The 20,068-nt window shown below is 33.5% G+C and overlaps 1 protein-coding gene and 1 long non-coding RNA gene across 11 annotated transcripts in view; one reads left to right on the top strand and one right to left on the bottom strand.

The window, feature by feature from the left end:
- LOC145934001 (uncharacterized) overlaps window positions 1-16,782 on the top strand; it is a 93,997-nt gene extending 77,215 nt beyond the window's left edge. For both annotated transcript variants that reach the window (XR_014424969.1, XR_014424970.1), the window contains one exon: window positions 16,688-16,782. This is a non-coding gene — a long non-coding RNA (uncharacterized LOC145934001). The remainder of the gene's footprint in view (window positions 1-16,687) is intronic.
- Window positions 1-20,068, bottom strand: part of Mp (collagen XV/XVIII-type protein multiplexin) — a 238,165-nt gene that overhangs the window by 73,757 nt on the left and 144,340 nt on the right. The gene's annotated exons all lie outside the window — the stretch shown is intronic.

Raw genomic sequence — 20,068 nt, forward strand, 5'->3', positions numbered from 1 at the left:
AACTCTTTTTTTTCTCTCTCTCTTTCTTTTTTTCTCGTGCCAGTAAATCGTTTTTCGCATCGCATTTGTTTAAAATTATCTTATATGTGACTGTGTTGGTCTATATCCTTGGTCCTTCGTCTTCTTTCACATTGTAAGTCTACGTGACAACATAGCGAACATAGTGATGTAGTTTTTGAATTTTCGATGTGACATCCACCTGGGTACATAACTTGAAACTGTCGGGACACGTTTTATATGCCGCACGTTCAAGCGATGATACGACTCGTTATGCTATAATATTACAGCAATGTAAAATTGAGAGTTGATACACAAAGGCATATTTAATATTGAATATACAAAAATATTACATCAGCATGTCTAATGAAATGTTTGCTGAAGTAATTGAGAAAATTCATTACAAGAGATTCACAGGATATGGGAGAAATTCAGTACATCCTATGTAATAAAAAATTAATATATTTTTTATATTTTCTTTTCCGTAATTATGTTATTACATGATTAATATATTATTTTTTATAAATTACGAATAATAAGTGAATTAGAAGCATTGTATTGTAATTTACAAAATCTCCGTAAAGTACTATCTTTCAAATATTAGATACAGTTTTTGAAATTTAATCATTTGTATTCACAAACTATTGTGAGAGAGCTCGCGCGAAAATCCCAATACATTTCGGTAATTTCGGCCAAATTGGTAGCTGTTTTGTAAGTCAACGATAATTATAAACGGGAAAATCATGAGGAATTCTTGGGTGAAGCGGAATACAAGGTAATGAGAGAAAGAGGAAGAGAGAGAAATAGCGGAATTCACCACGAAAGTCGGCGCAAATCGCTCGGAAAGCGAGCAAGTTTGGCCGGCGTGCAAACTTTACAGCGAAGCACCGCGTGCGAACCGCAAGTACAATTCATTTGGCCGCACCGATAATTATAGCAATTTATTCGCGGTGAACGGGTGCCGTTAATTTCAGTCGCAGCATAACGCGTGCACATACGTCACCAGAATAAATTATGCAAACACGTTGAGATGTGGTTTGAGACTGTAAGAGAGGGGTAGGGAAAGGGGACGAAGATACACACAGATTAATGGTATTTATGTCCGCGTAAATATAAATGTCAAATACATAACGTGACTTTCTCAGAAAAATGTTAATATAATCGTCTAAGGCATTTTGTAATCAATTATAAAGAGTTCAAATTTCTATAAATTTTTAATAAATATTAATTGTGAGAGTTGATGTTAGGGAAGATATTAGGTATCTCTTAAGCATACAATGTATTTAAAATAATGATTAATATATAACTGCGAAAATACATAATATGCTCTGCAATAAAATACGAAGAAACTTCATGAGGAAAAATAAAAATTATAAATAAAGCACACACACACACACACACGCAAAATAAAATATATTTGATTCTAAAATCAACACATTTCAGTTTATGCAATATTGATGATGAAGATGGTATCATGCTGCAGTATTTGTCATGTATATTATGTTGTCAGATATTAATCCAAATATTTTCGATTATCGGATATCAAAAAGATATGCAAAAGGTTGCTATCGATATGGTATATGGTTTACTAAACCGCTTTGAACTTATACGAGAGACGTCCATTAAAAGTTACAATTTTAAAATGCACAGCGGATTGATATGCGAAACGCAATCGCGCGCGAATACTAGCTTCATCGTTCGCAACTATTCGCTCTCGCTTGTTATTTCTCTAATTGTAAAAGTTTGGATCCCCCTGAAATCCAAGGGGGATTTAGCGAACAACACTTCATAATTTGAACCACCTGCCTCTCTATGTGTAATTAATCGTGGCCATATAATGAATGTCGATAAGGCGATATTTTGAAAAATCAAACCGCGTCGATTCAGCTCTATTGTGATTTACTATTTGTGAGATTTATTATTTATTGTATATTCCGCGCATGTGGATACAGAATAATAAACTGATACAGAAATGAAAGTTTGTCTATCGTGTGAAATGAGAGAGTTTCTAAAGTTTCTTTTTAATATTGAAATTGAAACAGAAACGCAGGAGAAGAAAGAGAAACAATACCTTATTTACTCGATTAACAGAAAAAAAACATTAATATTTTTTCGCAACTATAATTTCGCGAATGATCATAACATCTCAGTCGTTAAAAGCTTTTTTAGATATATATTTTTCCATTTTATAAACTAAAAGCTTGTGCGCATTAAACTAGCGGAAAAGCGAATTATATTTACAGAGTCATCTCGTTCGATACAATACATACGTCTTTGAACTTATACTGATTTCCGAAGTTCGAGCTTTTATGCGAGATGCAATTTATCACAGAGTAAAATATAGTTAGTCGTGTTCGCGAGACAAAACAGAGGTTTATCAGTACCGGCGTCTCCCATTAATAATCGGCAATGCATTAACAAACACGTCGGATGAATCACGACGATCGATTTAGACTGCTGTTTTAAAGTTAGCCGCGATTAAGCCGCGTAACGAGACCGTGCTGACAGGCCGATGTCGTTGGTAGTTATACGAAACGTCTTTGCACTAACTTTCTCGCCAATTCTGTACACGTCAGTGGTACCGAAACGTCTTGGAACTAGTTAGACTCAATTCGAATAGCGTTTACTGAGCAAATTATTCAATTAGTAAAGAAATACTTTTCCAAGTCATTTGTAATCGATAAGGTAATCTAAATCAGTTTCTCCCGATTTCGATAATATATCGCTCGCTTATTTTTATGACTTACGCGATCCTACTTCAGTAAGTATATATATATAATTGCGTAAAATTTATGCAAACAGGTACTGTTCTCGTCCGTTTCTTCTTTTTCTGTTACTCATGTTTCAACAAAAATATGTGCATATATACAGGAGTTTTACAGTGTAATTTAGTTAGGCGCGCCGCAATTTTAATGGGAGATTTCAACATTAATAAATTGCAGATTGTATTCTCTGCGCTTCTGTATTTATGAAGTGCTGTCTCTCCTTGTTTCTTTATTCCTTCATAAAAAATTAATAAAGCGCATTATATAACTGTACCGCGCGTTGTATCAGAACATGTAAAATATACATCAAGTATTGCTTACCACACTGCGAATAGCTAATTCGAAGTTTGAAACATCGACTCGGAGAGAGTCAACTCCGCGAGATAAATTTAAAGTGATAGCGCGCGAAATAAAAACAGGAGCGCGGCGAGATAAATCGAATATTTAAATAAAACTATTTTGATCGTCGCGTATTCAAGCCTACTAAAAACCAGGAATTATTGTCATATTTTAATATGGTTCTTAATAAATCCGATTATAAAATTTTTAATTATAATACTTTAATACGATTATAAAATCGAACATATTAATATATGAAAAATTTCGTCTCTATTCTTTACTTCGCTTATATGACAAACGGAAAAGATTATTTATTTTAAAGGAACTTATTAATTTATTAAATATATTGTAATTAATTTTTTAGGATTATTTTGAAAGAAAAATTGCTTTTTTAATTGTAATTAATAGAGCGTTACTTTGAGCGATTGCGTGAATGAATAACAAGCAAATAACGGTGATCTATCGATTGACAAGTAAGTTTATTTATTTTGTATTGTTTCGCTTATTTAACTCACGATGGTTTAACGTCAGTTATAGCAGTAATAATAATTATCGGGCATCACCTTTGATTTATTGCTACAAATTAGATATAGTCGTAAATTGCCGCTAAAGATAAAAGCTTCTTATTCACTTTACTGTTCCTTCTTCCGTATCGAAGATCTCGGTAAACGTCGAGATTCACCGCCTGGAATTCTCGCTGATGTTGCTAACAACACATTATCAAAAGGAGCGATAAGGAAGGAAGAGTAGTATAACGTGCTGAAACAGCTCTCTTCCCGAATGCTTCCCGAACCGGCGATTTGTCTGTCGCGATAACGACGTCTGCCCTGAAATCAGTCAGTCGAATTTCACGTAAGATCATTTCATCGCGTTAACCCATCCCTCTTCCTTCTCTCTTCCGGTGTTCTCCTTTCTCTAAAGCGTATCGGTGATATGCTGAATATAGGGATACGTCGAAGGATATAGCTTTGTTCAGCTATATCCTTCGTTCAGCGGTTTTCATAAAGGATTCTCCTGCATATACACATACTGGCTCTCCACGTCGTCGTTGTCGTCCGAATACAGTCGCGAAATTGCAGTCACGCGGGAAATTTCCTCGTCGAGAAATTCCGAACGTTCTCCTGCGGGACAGCTTCGACTTTCGCTTCACGGATACGCGACGTGGCCGATGGAAACCGCCGTAATGGATCCGAGTCCCACGCATGTAATTAATATAATGGACGCCCAGCACGGCGATATAACTTGATTTGGTCTATCCTACTGTCGAACGACGACAACGACGACGACGACGACGAAGGCATTATCGTTATAGTACAGTCCATGGAGAATGCTACATTATCTATCGCGTTGCCTACTGTTATGCCATCGCGTTTCAACGCGAGATTGGACGATCCGAACGGCTACTTCGTTCCTCGATTACCCGCGGGACCTGGCTCGGTGGCTGCGCATTAAACATCCGCGATTTCACTTCATCATTCTCTAATCCCGCATCGGCATTACGGCCGTCGCACGTCTCCTAGAACTTCGCGATACTGTTAGACCTCGGAATTAGCGCGAACGTGGTTATCTCAGTTCGGTTACGATCGCGTATTAATCAGTTCAAGAGTGCTTTCAGCGAATAAACCGTACAAAGTTGAGGGGTAAACTTTAATGAATTGCAAATAACTGGAATCTTGGAGACATGCTGATACCATAAATCTAGAGTTTTGTTGATTTTCGGCGTCTTGTTTATTTTTTTTTCTTTTGAGATTAATTTGCACAAACAGAGAATCATAAAAGAGATAATTTTGCAAAGATAAAGTTACTACTAGAATGTTATTAAATCTATAACTCTAATAATGCTGTTTAAAATTTTTGAAAATAACAAAAAAGTTGTTAAATCGTTTACCGAATTGATCGGAAGAACTAATTAATTTAAACTGTATATATTAAAAGATGAGACGTAGAACGAATGGTGGATTTAAAAAAAACGGGATCGCTCTATTGATCGTTTCCTTATTTGAAAATTTCTATTATACGCTAGCGGAGGAGAGATTAGATTTCGACGTTTTACGAAACGAGTAAGCTTTAAGCGAGCTTACAACAATAATCCATCGTAATCTCCGTCGCTTAATGCATGCGCGCGCGCATGTGTACTTTTCCAGTATGTTACACACGATTATAAATAATAACTGCATCCTTAAAATGCGTTACTTTGTTCGTTCTCCGTACGTAATTTAATAATTAATTTAACCGATGATCCGCGTCCGTAACAATAAAGCACAGCTGTATACATGCGAGAGAGAGAGAGAGAGAGAGTCGGTCGCATACATACATACTAACTATACTCTCTTATGTTTGCCTGATTTGCTGGCGCTTCGAGCAGCTTCAGAAATGGGTTAATCGTGCCGCTTGTTTAATTAATCGAATCTCGGTCCGCATGCTCAGTCCTCGCGCGCGCGCGGCGATCTGTAAAGTTACATCGAGGGAGTAATTGTGCCCGCGGGTATCGAAAGGGCGCAGCCAGTTAAAAGTTCGTATTTAAATGCATATGTATTAGAAATCATGGAAACTTTTTTCCTCCATATCGTGCTGCGTCCTCGTAACATTCGTGGTTTTTCTGTTTTTTTTGTCTACATTTCGAAATTGGAATTAAAATTTTGACAAGTTTATTGACCGTTTCAGAATTTATTCTTCTCCTCTAATTTTTTGGTCAAAGTTGATTAAAGACAACGAATTTTCAAATTATATATAAACAGTTGAAAATGTGAAAAATCTCTTTGGAAATAAAAGATAATCTTTCAATAATACGCTGATAATCTCATTTATTCATGATGATTATGTAATATTTTATTATTTATATTTAAACTTGAGTGCACAACTTTATTATTGAGCGCTTTCTTGTTTTTTTTATTAGATTTATTATGATTAAATTATTTAATTTTGAATATTAAAAAGCTACAAATATAAATGATCCGTCACATAAAAATTGTTCTTAAAAAATGGGTTAAGAATTAATAAAAAAATTTTTTGACGAGAAAAATTTTTCTATGTATATATCCATTTAACATATCTCGCAAAGTCCTCTAAATTGAAATTCAGGTTGTAAAATAGATTCGTCAGTTTTAATCTAATAAAAAAAGTAGAACAATTAAGGATATTAAGCATCTACTGTCCAAAATTCACTTTAGACGATCTATAATTTACAATAGAATTCGGGACAACAATCTATTTATAAATTTATGTGCCGCGTACATATTGAAAACATTTTGCAGAAGTAAAATGTGAGAACACATACATAAAATATTAATATTGCGAATAATAAATTGCCTAAAATGAGTTTTATCTTTGTTTTAAAATATAGAAGAACTATCCTGTCAATGTCATTATAAATAAATTAATATTTTCTAAATCTATATATACGCCATCTAATTGACTAAAATAAAAGTGGCTAAATTAGCAAATAATTTTGTAAATGTTTTGTTTGTAAGAATTTTAGAGATAACGTTCTTACACGTTCTGTTGACTTATTCTTAATCATATAGTCTTAATTCTTCTTTTTCTACTTAACAGGACCCTGCAATGACGGTTTATCTCATTTTTTACTTATCATTACACATAAAATATATATTAAAGATATTAAAATACTACATAAAAACATATTACGAGAATATAAATATTTAAACATATTTGATACTCCCCAGACTTTATACTTTGTGGTCCTGTCCTCTTTATGCTATGGTTTCTCTACTTAACAAGATCCTGCATTGACGATTTATCTCATTTTTTTACTTATTATTACATAAAAGTTTATAATACATATAATGGGAATATAAATATTTAAACATATATGGTATTAGATCTTATACTTGATGCTGTCCGCTTTATACTGTGATTTCTCTACTTGACAGGAATCTTCAATGACGATTTATCTAATTTTTTTATTTATTATTACATAAAAATTTATAATACATATTAACATACTACATATGAGAATATAAATATTTAAACATATAAGATATTATAGATTTCATACTTGATGATACTGTCCGCTTTATGCTATGGTTTTTCTACTTAACAGGACCCTGCAACGACGGTTTGTCTCATTTTTTACTTATTATTACACATAAAAATATATATAAAGATATTAAAATACTACATAAAAAAACATATTACGAGAATATAAATATTTAAACACATATGATATCAGATCTTATACTTGATATTATATGCTGTCCGCTTTATGCTATGGTTTCTCTACTTAACAGAAATCTCTTAAATCTTTTAATCATCATCTAGTAGAATTTTTAACAGTATCAACCTTGTTTCTGTAGAAAGTAATCACATAGATATTCCATATTCTTAGATTTCTTCAAGTTTAAATTGTAATGATGAATTTACTTTTAAACAGGTTATTAATTCATAGTTGATTATCTTACATTCTTTGCGATATCTCTTAATAAACATGTAAGATAACATCGGTTTATGGAGCACAGCTATGTTTTAGAACACTATTATTATTATTATTATAAAGCCTGCGGGGGAGAAAGAGGGAATATATATATACATATATATCTTCTTGTTATGATTAAGTTGTGCGCGAGTGTGTATAGATGTAAGACCGCGGCTCAACGACTATTACCGCGTGTTGAGATGTCGATAGTGCATATAGTACCTAGTATAGATCTAGTCATGCTCGCTCTTGTAAATTCGTAGATGAACAGTAATTCCGGTTGGTAGATGGAACGAGCCTTGCTTTGCGGACGCACATCGAACTGACCAGTGTCAACATGTCCGCCATTCGTGCGGCGGAACCGCTATTTGAATAAGTGGTACACTGTGTCGTAATACTACGCGTTCAATTAACGCCGAGCATCCTAAATGCATTATCGCTCGATTGTTGTGAACGGGGTACCTCTTTTTGTATTTAATATTCAAATCTTAGACGAAGACAGCGGGAATTGTTATATACCGATTCGTATCGAGAATAGGTTTCTAAGCACGATCAAAGAGATATATTTCATGCGATCGATATAGACCTACGTGTTTGAATTTACAACCAGATTCTGGCGTGGTCCTGGTCGTGTGAGCAGAACCGAATTTGCGAATAGCGTTTGTACATCGCTTCGTGTCTCTCTCTTCCTCTCTAAACCTCTCTCGTCTCGCTTCTCTCGGGCTCGTCTTCTCTGCTCCGATACCTCACTATGCGGCTACGCTTTGGTGTAATTGCATTGGCCATGCGTTCATTTGAACGTCGTGCGATGAACCATAGAAGCGTAATAAGTAATTGTACGTGCGACGATATACACGAATTCACTGTTGTGCAAAATATTGGAGAGAAAAAGATCGCTAATTCCTTTAATTTGCGAAGAACACACATACAATAATTACTAATTGCTTGTATATAAAAATAGAATTACAAGCTATATCATAAAAAAATATTATGAAATAATGAAATGAGAAGTAAAATATCCAGAGAAAAAACTAAGTTTCAGAGAGAGATTTTTGTAAAGTAAATTTTTTTTGTATACTTCTCTTGTATATATATGTAGCTTCTCACTTTACTACTTAAGTGTGACCATTCTCGGCATTTAAGACGCAATGTTGGCAGTTTCCGCCTCTCGTTGTCGACGCTGTAAAATTTCTTTTGATTGCCACTTGCGCAATAAGAGGGCACAGAATTTTGCTCTCGAGGCACTCTCGAGTAGTAGTGATCCTCGTTGAAAAGAGGAGCCCCGCTCGCGCGAACTGGATTTTTATTTAGGTAGACAGGCACCGGAGGGTATCCAAGGAGATTAATTAAAAGGATTTAACACAGAAATCTCGAGTGACAAGATTTCTTTAGAAGGTTTTTCGTCTGTCAATAAGTCGATCGAGAGCAACAAGTTTTAATATGTACAACAAATAATGAAATACATTATTGCTACATTATCGCCTCTATCGAAATCAACAAACAGAAAAAAATAATGAAATATTCAAAGCACAATTTACTTTGTGAAATTCACATCCAAACTTTTTATAGTTTCGTAAAACATTACATTCTTTCGTCAAATTATAGCTGTTAAAAAGATTTGAAAATATAATAAACCAGGAAATAAGACATTTAGTTCTCAACTTCCTGTCATATTAAGAAACTTTCCTTGCTTTAATTTTCAGAAAGGAATAAATGAAGTTAATGGTAGTTAACAAGATTCATGTTAGCTAAAATTTTAATCTTTAGAAGGTAATTGCACTGTGCATATTGAACAATGTATAATACATGTGTTGAAAGAATTTAATATTTTCTAACTTTAAAAAGATTAAATTTAAATTTCAAGGAAGAGCAAATTGCTTTTTATAATATTGATTTTCTTTTTCTGATCATATTAGATCTGTTCAGCAACAAAGAAATGCGTGTCGGTATATTTCTCTTTATAATTCTGATTTTGAAGACAACACAATTAAAGAGTTGCTGTCAATAGCTTTAATTAAAAAACGCATTGTGCAGATATCAGTTTTAAAATTTCCAGGATTCCTTTAAGCAAAACTCTTTTCGACAATTGTTGCAGTTGCGTACTGTAGCTGCGAATTTCGCACGCACGACACGAAGAATTATTTGCCGACAGTAATAATAATTTATTAGGAAAGTTTGTTTTCTCTTTCTCATTGTCACGCCAGCTAACTCTTCCTAATGCCGTCGGCTGCTTAGTCGCAAGTTTACCAAGTCACGCGGTTCCACGCGCGTTTATGCTATGCTAGCATTAGTGGACGAACGGGCGAACGTTCGTCGGCTAGGGAGATGTTGGCAGAGGTGTTTGCATCACTGCGAATAAATTCCTTCACAATCTCGATAATAATTAAAATATCAAAATAATAATCAAATAACAATCAAACTAATAAGTAAGCTGGCTTAACTACAATGTTATTTATTTCCTAATGCAATAAGAAGGGAATAATTTACTTTTTCGAATATCAAAGGTATTTATCCGTATTTAGATTTTATGATTAATTTTCCCATTCATTTGTAGATATAAAATAGAGATTAAAGTATTTATTTTTTTTAGATTTTTTTTTGTTAAACAAAATAATATAAAATATTATAATCGAGAATTATTATTTTTATATTAGTACGTTGAAGAATATTCCCAAATAACTTCCATATGAAATTTTTTCATATACTGATAAATAAAACAGTAGTATTGATAAAGGTATTAATAGGAAATAGGAGTATTGACATTACAGGACATTTGCGATAGGTGTCCAAGAATATCGAATGCCAATGTTATGTGGATAGAGAATCAGTAGCAAGCGCGATCGAACGAGCATATTTGTCCTGAATCCTTGTACGCATACATTACCGCAAATCTATTCGTTCGATCGTGTTTGTCTGACAGTGCTCGCTCGGCGTATTAAATGCGGCTTTAGACACAAGCAGGACAAAGTCGTGCGTTTCTCCGCGATTAGGCCGCACTTGCAGAACTGACGAATACCAACAATACGTCAGCTTCCGCGATATGTGTCGCAAAATGCGAGGATGCGGATCAGCAATTATTTCAGTCGGTTTTTTTTTCAGTCGGTTCAGAATATTATATTAAAAAAACAGAAATAAATAATTGTACAGATATCAAAGATTCAGCGGACGAATTAAAGTCAGAAAAAAACCATCGTAATCAATTCCGTATCACGTTTCGGAGATTTGTCGCACTGGATACAGAACAGATATCCATTTAAACATTTTTTTTGCGAGCTGAAAATGTACTCTGGCACTCAGAGATCATCAAAAAATTTTAACTTTCGCCGCTGTTAACTGAAATATTTACGTCATGTATTTGGGCGAGGAATTTTATAAAGTTCAATAGTCAGTTAATCTCTTAGATGAAATATCGCTTTTGAAATCTTTATCAGAAATTATTTCTTGATTAAAACCGCAAAGTTGTGCTCAAGTAACGAATTTGCAGAGGAAAAAAAAAGAAAATCATGTGCTGGAAAATAAACTATCAATATAAATATACTATAAAAGTAAAATAATAAAGTGTTCCCTTTCTTTTATTTATTAAATTAATATAAATACTTTATTTATTCTTTTCTCTAATACATAACTTAGTTTTTTTTCAATTCTTTTAAATTATTGCTTCATTATTTTTTTCCTTCAAGCGCGCGCTCTCTCTCTCTCTCTTAATATTATATTTTTACATTTTGTTAAAAAATAGGTGGCGGGTAAAAGATAGTCCATTAAGAGTTACGCAGTTGTTGAGACTATCTACAACCTGCTCCGCAAATATCTCGCTATCTCTGCGGAAAAAATGTACCTCTGTTCATAGCACCGTAAATAGCAGAAACAAGTAGGAGATAGGACAGCTGTTTTTAGGTCAGTTCACAAAATAATTTTCTCTTTTCTAAATACACTTCGCTCTTACTGTTTGGTAACCTTATATGAAAAGTTTAGACTATATTATATAACGTGCTACTATATTTCTCGCATGAAGTACATCTCCCATATGGGCGCTTACTAAAGAAACTTTAAATCCGGCACAAGCTTTTAATTTGCTTTGGGATACGCCGGCAAGTTTTTCAAGCTTAATGTCAAGAATGTGGTGTAATTTGCTCGTTTTTTTAATGCGAAACTCTATACGCACGACGTGTAATCCTAAAACACTCCGCAAAGTTTTCAGCGAGACGCGGAAAAATCTCTCCGGAAGGAATCGCGCGCGAGAAAAAGCGTAGGTACATCAGCAAAACCGATGATTTTGCCGAAACTTTTGAAAACACCGTAGAGTGGCACCGACTTTTTGTAGCGTTAACCCGATTTTTCAGAGTTGGTTAAAAGCGCTCTTTAAAGTTCCACCGGCCACAACGCTACAGGAAGCTATCAGAGATGGAAGACGAACTTCCCCCTTAGCCCGAAAGTTTTATGAGTTCTAATGCAGAATAAAGGGATAGTTACGAAAAGTTAACCGCGGAACAAGCGTTTATTTTAACGCTCAATCTTTACATCCTGTCGTCTCGCGATATTTCTTCAACCAAGACCGCATCGCCGATCATGCTATAAATTTATCGAAAATCTCGTTTGCCCGTCCGATATATATCCCGGCAACGAAGTAACATCGCGTCGCGAGATCGCCGTTTCTTGGCGCGTAGCTGCCGCGTTTTTCTAATTCGTTTAACAAGACGGTGTAGGGCCGAATTAAAAGCGCGATAAAAGTGAGATGGGTGCCAGCAGGCGGGATATAAATCGAAGTTAGCGGTGGGTCGATTCTTCGCTCCGTTGCGGAGAGCACTTGCGCGGACGTGACCTCTGCACTCGGTTTCTCTCTATCTCTTTCTCTCTCTCTTGTTCTTTTTCATTCTCTCTCTTTCTCGGGTTCAGTAAACGGACTTGCTTGAAATTCAATGGACGTTGGCAGGCCGCATAGCCATCCGTTCCTGCCGAAATATCTTTTAGAGAAGGGGTTTCGGCATCGTTCCGCCACCGACGAGCCACGTCTGATAGCCGAACGTTTCTCGTTTTCTCGTAGTTTTAAGTATTGTAGGTCGGCGAGACTGTTACATCGTCATATCTGGCGAGTATCTGCCAGAGGAGGCATCGCCGTGAGGAGAAAATCATCTCGAGCTCAAATAACATTGTTACCGAATCATCTACCGAATTAACCACACGTCGAGATAAGTCAATTTCTCAGTTTTCGCGAGATTCGAAATGTTACTCGTCGAACTTCGCGAAACTAAAGAAATGAAACTCTAATTATATCCTGAGGAGAAACATGGAAGATACAATTTTATTATATACATATATATTTCATATTTAGCTGTTATATATATCTATATCTATCTAATAATATTAATAATAATAAATATTTTTTTCTACAAAATAATAACTTATATTATATAATTTTTTCTTCTTAGAAATTTAATAAGAATGAATCTCTCTCTCTCTCTCTCTCTCTCATTCCATGATTTAATTTATACTTATACTGATATTCAATTTTAATTTTAATGTATGATCAACGATTCTTGCAATCACGATTAGCGATGACTTGGCGTGTCAGTAGAAATTTGGTCGGCAGTGAGTTATATAGGATTCGACGCTGAGTATGTTCCTAGGAAAGGAAATATATTTTATGGAAAGTTCCATTTCGTTTCTCTCTAAGGAGATTTGGATTACGATGGGCTGATTCCGCGGTAGATCAGAATTCCGTCTACCGCTAGCCATTTAGTATATCGTAAAAGTACCTTATTCTGGCTTTGAGTGAGATTTTCCATGCCATCGCGACCTCGATAATATGATATTACGAATTTTTAAACCCATTTCACGAGGGATTATCACTAACAATTTCTAAGAATTATTGTAAAGTTTTTAAAATTTACGTAAATCACACATTTGACGCCTAGTCTCTGCATATATGTAATCTGTGAAATGTTTAAACGTAATTATGTGTAATAGAGGGTTATTGTATTTTTGTAAACAAATTTAATTTATGTACTTAATAAGTTCATACTTAAATGATAGATTCAATATTGATCGAAAATAAATTATGTTGTTAAAACTATGTGAGAAATGCATCACATGTGCTGTTAAAAAATTTTAAAAAGTAGTTTAAAATTATATATAACACGTACGATCGTGCCTCGTTTGCTTTTGTGTTGTTGATACCGTCGTTTTGTGTGTTTCACGTGTTTAATTTGCGCTACGGGGAAAATAGTATTATACGGGTATACCGTAATTTATCAGACTCGTACTTAAACGCGACGATTTTCCGTACTTAAGGCAGACAAATTTCTCTGAACATTTCGACGATAAAATAAAAAAAAAATAAAAGGAGCGCATTACGTGCCATAAGATTTAGTTGTTCCTTGGCATGGGAAACCTTCGGTAATGTTTGCAAGAACGTGAATATATTGTCTACCTGACTACATAGGATTGCTAAAGCGATTTGGATTGCCTATTTCTCTTCAGCGTCATGACTGATATCACTAAGATTTCAGGGCCATTTCTATGTCGAAAACGATTTGTCTTTAAGACATCTTGATCAAATTCAGGCATTATTATATTATGAACACACGTCAATATTTATCGCAGCGTCTATTATATTTTGTCTGTTACTCTAGAGAAAGAAATAGTCGCCGTAAAATATTGTAAAAAGATTGCTACATTAAATATGAAACTAAGTAAACTCGCAATTTCTTAATTTTTGACAATTTTTTAATTTTTAAATAACAAAGCTCTGGAATATTTTCAAAACGCGAGCTGATTGCCTTGCTTTCATAAAGTGAAGAATTTATCAAAAAATTTTATAATTATTTATATATCTATAAATTCAAAACACAATGAAAGGCTTAAAGTGTCATATTGCAATATCATTTGAAATTTTTTGCTATATTAAAACCGGGATTTTGAGACATAAAGGAATTTTTCTATATAAAGATTGCGTGTCATTGTCTAAAGCGATTTGAATCATCTGCGGTTCGACATAAGAACTCTTGTAGAGTCTATTTTTTGAACCACTTGCATCTAAAACACTTTGAAAATAGCCAGTCATTGTGGAATCGCACATATATCTGGCCTCAATCTAATTGAAATTCCATATATTCGTTTCCGCTTACATCCGCTTTAATTTCCTGTTACATTCTTGTCTTTCAATATTGTCATTAGAGAAGCATATCAGATCGGATATTTTCTCGTTTTATAATTTTTGTAGAGAAATGTGTTAAAAGATATTTTATATAAAATTTTAAGGAAAGGTTTTAAAGTTAATATAATTAATATAATTTTTGTATATTATGATAATATACAAAATATATGTTTACGAATGATATATTTTTCATTGCGTAATTATATACGTATATATATGATTTGAATTTTTTTAGTTTAGAGTTTAGATATATTGGCATTGATTGAAGGACTATTTCCGAAACTAAAGCATCTACAGGAAATTTAATTAGGAGACGAAATGTTGATGTCATTCCAGAAATAAATAACAGTTCATCGAATTTTTATGTCTGTCACGTCTAAATTTGATGACTGAAAATATAATTTAAAATATTCTCTTCAGACAATGTTGGTCTGGTTGCACCCGATATTATCTTAAATATGTGTAAATTGCATCAGACGCATATATATTTACTTTGATCTCTTAAAATTTCAACATGCAAATTTTTTGACAGTTAAGATGTTATGAAACGTATGTTAAGATGACAGTTTTTTCATATCTCTTAAATTACTACTTATATCCGCAACTTCATTTGAAATGACGAGTCGATGATAATTCCTTTTTAAGCATATTTTATTATACTAAAACAACACAAGCGCTACGCGCGCGCCATTCTTCGGTTTTATGTAAAAAAAAATGATATTTAAAAAAAAAATATAAAGTTTGTTTAAACTCGATTAATTTTTTTCACAAAAATTAGCTGATTAGAGCGTTAATGTGCTCATTAAATTTTAAAATAATAATATGTTAAAAAATTAAAATAGTAATATGTTGTAAATAATATGTTATAATATCTTATTCTCAATTAATATTTTTTGACAGAAATCAGCTGATAACTGTCAAAAATATTAATCGAGTTTAAAATATTATATAACCTATTATTTAATACATATTATATTATTTTAATTTTTATAACATTATTTTAAAAATTAATTAGTAAATTAACGCTTTAATCAGCTGACGAAAGCGTCATAAATTAAAGAATCATATATGTCATGTAGAGCTTCAATTAATTTTTTTTCAGTAGTAATATAAGACATTAATCAGACGTTTGTGATTGCTCGGTAGATACACTGACAAATTATCCAAATTAATTATTATACAACAAATTAATTATATAACAAATTAATTATGTTTTACAATAATCAAGCTTCAAATACACAAGACATCTCGAAAACATTTCTATGCATACGAGAGAGAAAATATTATTGCGGAGAAAGAGACATTCTCTCTCTCAATGTCTCTTAATCAGCTGATTTTTCTGTCAAAAAATATTAATAAAATTTGCTAATTAAATATTCTAGCTTACCTATTTATATTTATATTGTGTATGTTATAATTTGCTAATTAAATTTTAAAATAATAATATAGTAAAAGTTATAAAATAGTAATACATTGTAAATAATATGTTATAATACCTTATTCTCGATTAATATTTTTTCTTTCTAAAGTTGTATCTTTTCGAACGAATATCCTTCGAGTTTTAATTAATTATTAATATTAAGTCATGTATATAGTATCGCGCGCGCGCTATTAGCCATGAAGTTGCCGATGTTTGTAGCCGCGGCCATTACAGAAACGCTGTGAGTATCAGGCAGTTGGAGCTGCGTCCCGCTGTGATTAATTAGTAAGCATAATCGTTAGAAGCGATTTCTAACCTTTGTATTGTAATATTTATCAATCGCATATCAAAATTTCAATGTTAATATGTAGTCGTAATTGTTTGAAACGCATATTTCGCGAAAAATTCGATGCAAAATCTCTTGCCAACATAACCCAACTTAATCTGTTGTCGCGCGCGCGAATGTGTTGCGATCTGTGGATATATCTATCGTTAATTCTGCTTACATATTTATATTGTGTATGTTATAATGCGAAATAATAAGATTATTCTAATATATGTATGTATGTTATTTGTTACAGATAGCATTGCGATACACAGTGCGATTCACGCGTCGTGTCGGGAGTGCCGTATAAAGTTTCGCGTGTCGGGAGTGCCGTGTAAAGTGTCGGGCGATCGTAATTATTCGTATTTTCGCGAGTGTCGTGAGTGCTACCATGGACCAAGAGAGGAGGAGGAGGCCCGGGGAGGCATCGGGCGACATCGGAGCAACTGTGAGGTATGCAAAATAAAACATTTTTTCTAAACTGCATTGTTTATGAGATATTCGACACACACATAATATGTATTTACATAATTTGAATATTTTGTTTTCAGATCAATGTGCTGTGTACTACAACTCCGCTATTGCACGTATCGGTGAGTGAGAAATTATTTATTTTATAATATTTCTATAGCGGTAATGCTATTCTATAGCGTAATTCTATAGCGATACCCCAATGGGGGTATATATAATATGTTGAAAATATTAAAATAATAACATATGTTTTAAATAATATGTTTTAATATCTTATCTGCGATTAATATTTTTTGACAAAAATCAGCTCTGATAATTGTCAAAAATATTAATCGAATTAAAAATATTATAACATCTTTTTCTAGAAAAGGCACGTTAAGTCGATTCTTGCAAGTATTGTTGCATCTTTTCCGATGCTGATTAACTGTTTTGATTCGCATTATGCGTTATATTCGTAGCATCGAGAGACTGTCATCGCGAGGGTTAGTAGTTTAACAGTTTGTTCAGAATAAAATTAAATAAAATAATATGTTTTAAATAATATGTTATAATATACTTTAAACTCAATTAATATTTTTTGACAGAAATCAGCTGATAACTCAAAAGTATCAATCGAGTTTAAAGTTTTATAAAATATTATTTAAAATATTATATTATTGTATTTAATTTTATTTTGAACAAACTGTCAAACTGCTAACCCTCGCGATGGCAGTCTCTCGATGCTACGAATATAACGCACAACGCAAATCGAGGCAGCCAATCAGCATCGCGGAGAAGAGGCAACAATACTTGTGAGAATTGACTTAACATACCTTTTTTAGGAAGGGAAATCCTTTATTATAAAATAATTGATCCATTTGTTACAAAATCTGCACAACGCGTTTGATTATCGTTGATTAATGATAAGTAAATACGGGACGCGCGTTTCCAATTTTAATTGTCGCGGTGGGTTTGCCGAGTTACTGAATAGCTTGCTGACTCGAAAACCGGAACATTGATAATTGCGGGAAGAGTAGTCGCGAATGCACACAGTGGTACAGGAATTTTTAATTAGCAATCACCAACGACTGACATGACTTTTTAATCGGCGACGACGGTTCCACGAGATAATTACCGTCGTCAACCAAATTTCCGCGCTTGTTTCTCGAATTTTGACAATTCTTTATATAAATATATTGTTGTATATTTAATCGTGCGAATCGTCTATCGTGACATTATATATTTCGACCAGCTCGCACAAACTATATATAAATTTCGAATTTCCGTCAGCACGTCTTTGTCAGGTAAATAGAACTTTTTTGGTATGTGACGTAGCTGCGATACCAATATGGTTTACGTCATGTAATATTAATACATACATATGCATGCACGAAATCAACATGAAGCAGCGCACGTGAAACAGAGATGCAAATATGTATCTGTGTATTCGTGCAAATCAATGTATAATTTTATTCATGGCGATACTAGCGGGGGCTAAATATGTAAATTATAAGACCTACTTAAAAGTTTTCCGTCACACGACGCGTTATTCCGCCGATAAAACGGATTAAACATCTGTCGTTTCCAATATGCGCGATGGAATAAATAATATTCGCACGACTTGCACAACTTGCGACACGCTTTTGTTTTCGCGATCGCACACGGCGATATCTTTCTCCCTTTTCGATATAATCAGCGGCAAACTGCACCGTGTTCATCGAGGCTCGATGCCTCCTCGATGCAGTCGGGCAAATTTATTCCCAGCGCGGCATAGTCGATAATAGCAACGTTAATTTCGTTTATTTACGAGGGGTTGCGCTTCTCGGGCCTGGTGATTCAGGAACCTCGGAGCAATTCGCGGTTCACGTCGAATAATATTAATATTCATGAGAAGATGAGCGCAAAAGCGTCTCACACGCGTGGCGGAGGACATGGAGCATTCCCGTGATCGTGTATATACGCGAGTATATGTCGGACGATAATACCCGCGCAGAGCGCGCGGCGCTGTCGAAAATTGCATCTCGGGATAGGTGCATTCAATCAAGCGGAATGCGAGTACGTTAACTTAATTATAGCAAACGCTCGTGGGGGGAAGGAGAAAGAGAAGGGCTGAATTTCAGGAACGTGTGCGCGATATTATTTTATCCGGAGAGGGTAAATCTTTGATGCGTGTATCTCGAGAAACGCATAAATTAGTCGCAGGCTTTCGCGAGAACTTAGAACCGAAAATCCCTTTTCATGAAAATTTAATGACTTTTGTATAGAGTATTTTAATATAATAAGCGAAAACGGTGTAGTGTTCCCCTTGAAAAATAGTAAGAAGCGATTTTGCGCGCTGTATGAGAATACTTTAATTAAAATGCCATCTTTTGTTCCACAATTTCTAAAGTTTCAGCATTAAATGTTAACGAATCTTAAATTGAGAATCTGAATTTTAGGATTTAAAAAATTAAGCAAAATTTTATATTTATCTGTGCATTATATATTAATATTATCTGCCAAACAAAATTATATATATTATCTGTTCGTACATACATAAGATGTATAATTCTTCAAAGTTTTTCTTATTTAATATAATACTTACATCAAATAATAGTAATTTAAGAATATATGAGTATCCTCCTGTCCTCCTTAGTATCTTACAGTAATCTTACAAGAAATTTTTTTTTTTTTATTATTATTTCAAGTTCTAGCATCAAAGACATTCAATTTTCGCGAAGAGATTGACTAAAAATTCTTATGAAGGCAAAATCCAAGCATCTTACATAAAAGGAAACACGCTACTATCTCAAAATTGAATTTTTAAAGCTTTTTTTTGATGGAAAGATATAATGATATTTTTTGTGTCAAAAGTATGATAGTATTTTTTATGCCATTTACCAATGTCTTAAAACGTGTTAGTAAGTTAATAATATCTAGATACACATATTTAGTACATATATATTTACATTTATATGTGTAATATATACGTCGAATATTCATTGAATGACTATTTGATTACTTTCAATTATTGGAAAAATGACGAGTATAACATTTGATTTTTCCGTAATTTTGTCTAAAAAACGAAGAATTTTTAAATGTATCTAACTCAATGTAATTATAAATGTGACACCTGATTCATTTTATATAAAAGCTGTTCATTTTATAGTAGATAGTTCTCTTTTATCATACAAAATTATCTATGTCA

The sequence above is a fragment of the Prenolepis imparis genome, unplaced genomic scaffold, assembly GCF_030444845.1.
Source record: "Prenolepis imparis isolate NDT839.2.m4 unplaced genomic scaffold, iyPreImpa1.0 SCAF_3, whole genome shotgun sequence".
Classification (NCBI taxonomy): domain Eukaryota; kingdom Metazoa; phylum Arthropoda; class Insecta; order Hymenoptera; family Formicidae; genus Prenolepis; species Prenolepis imparis.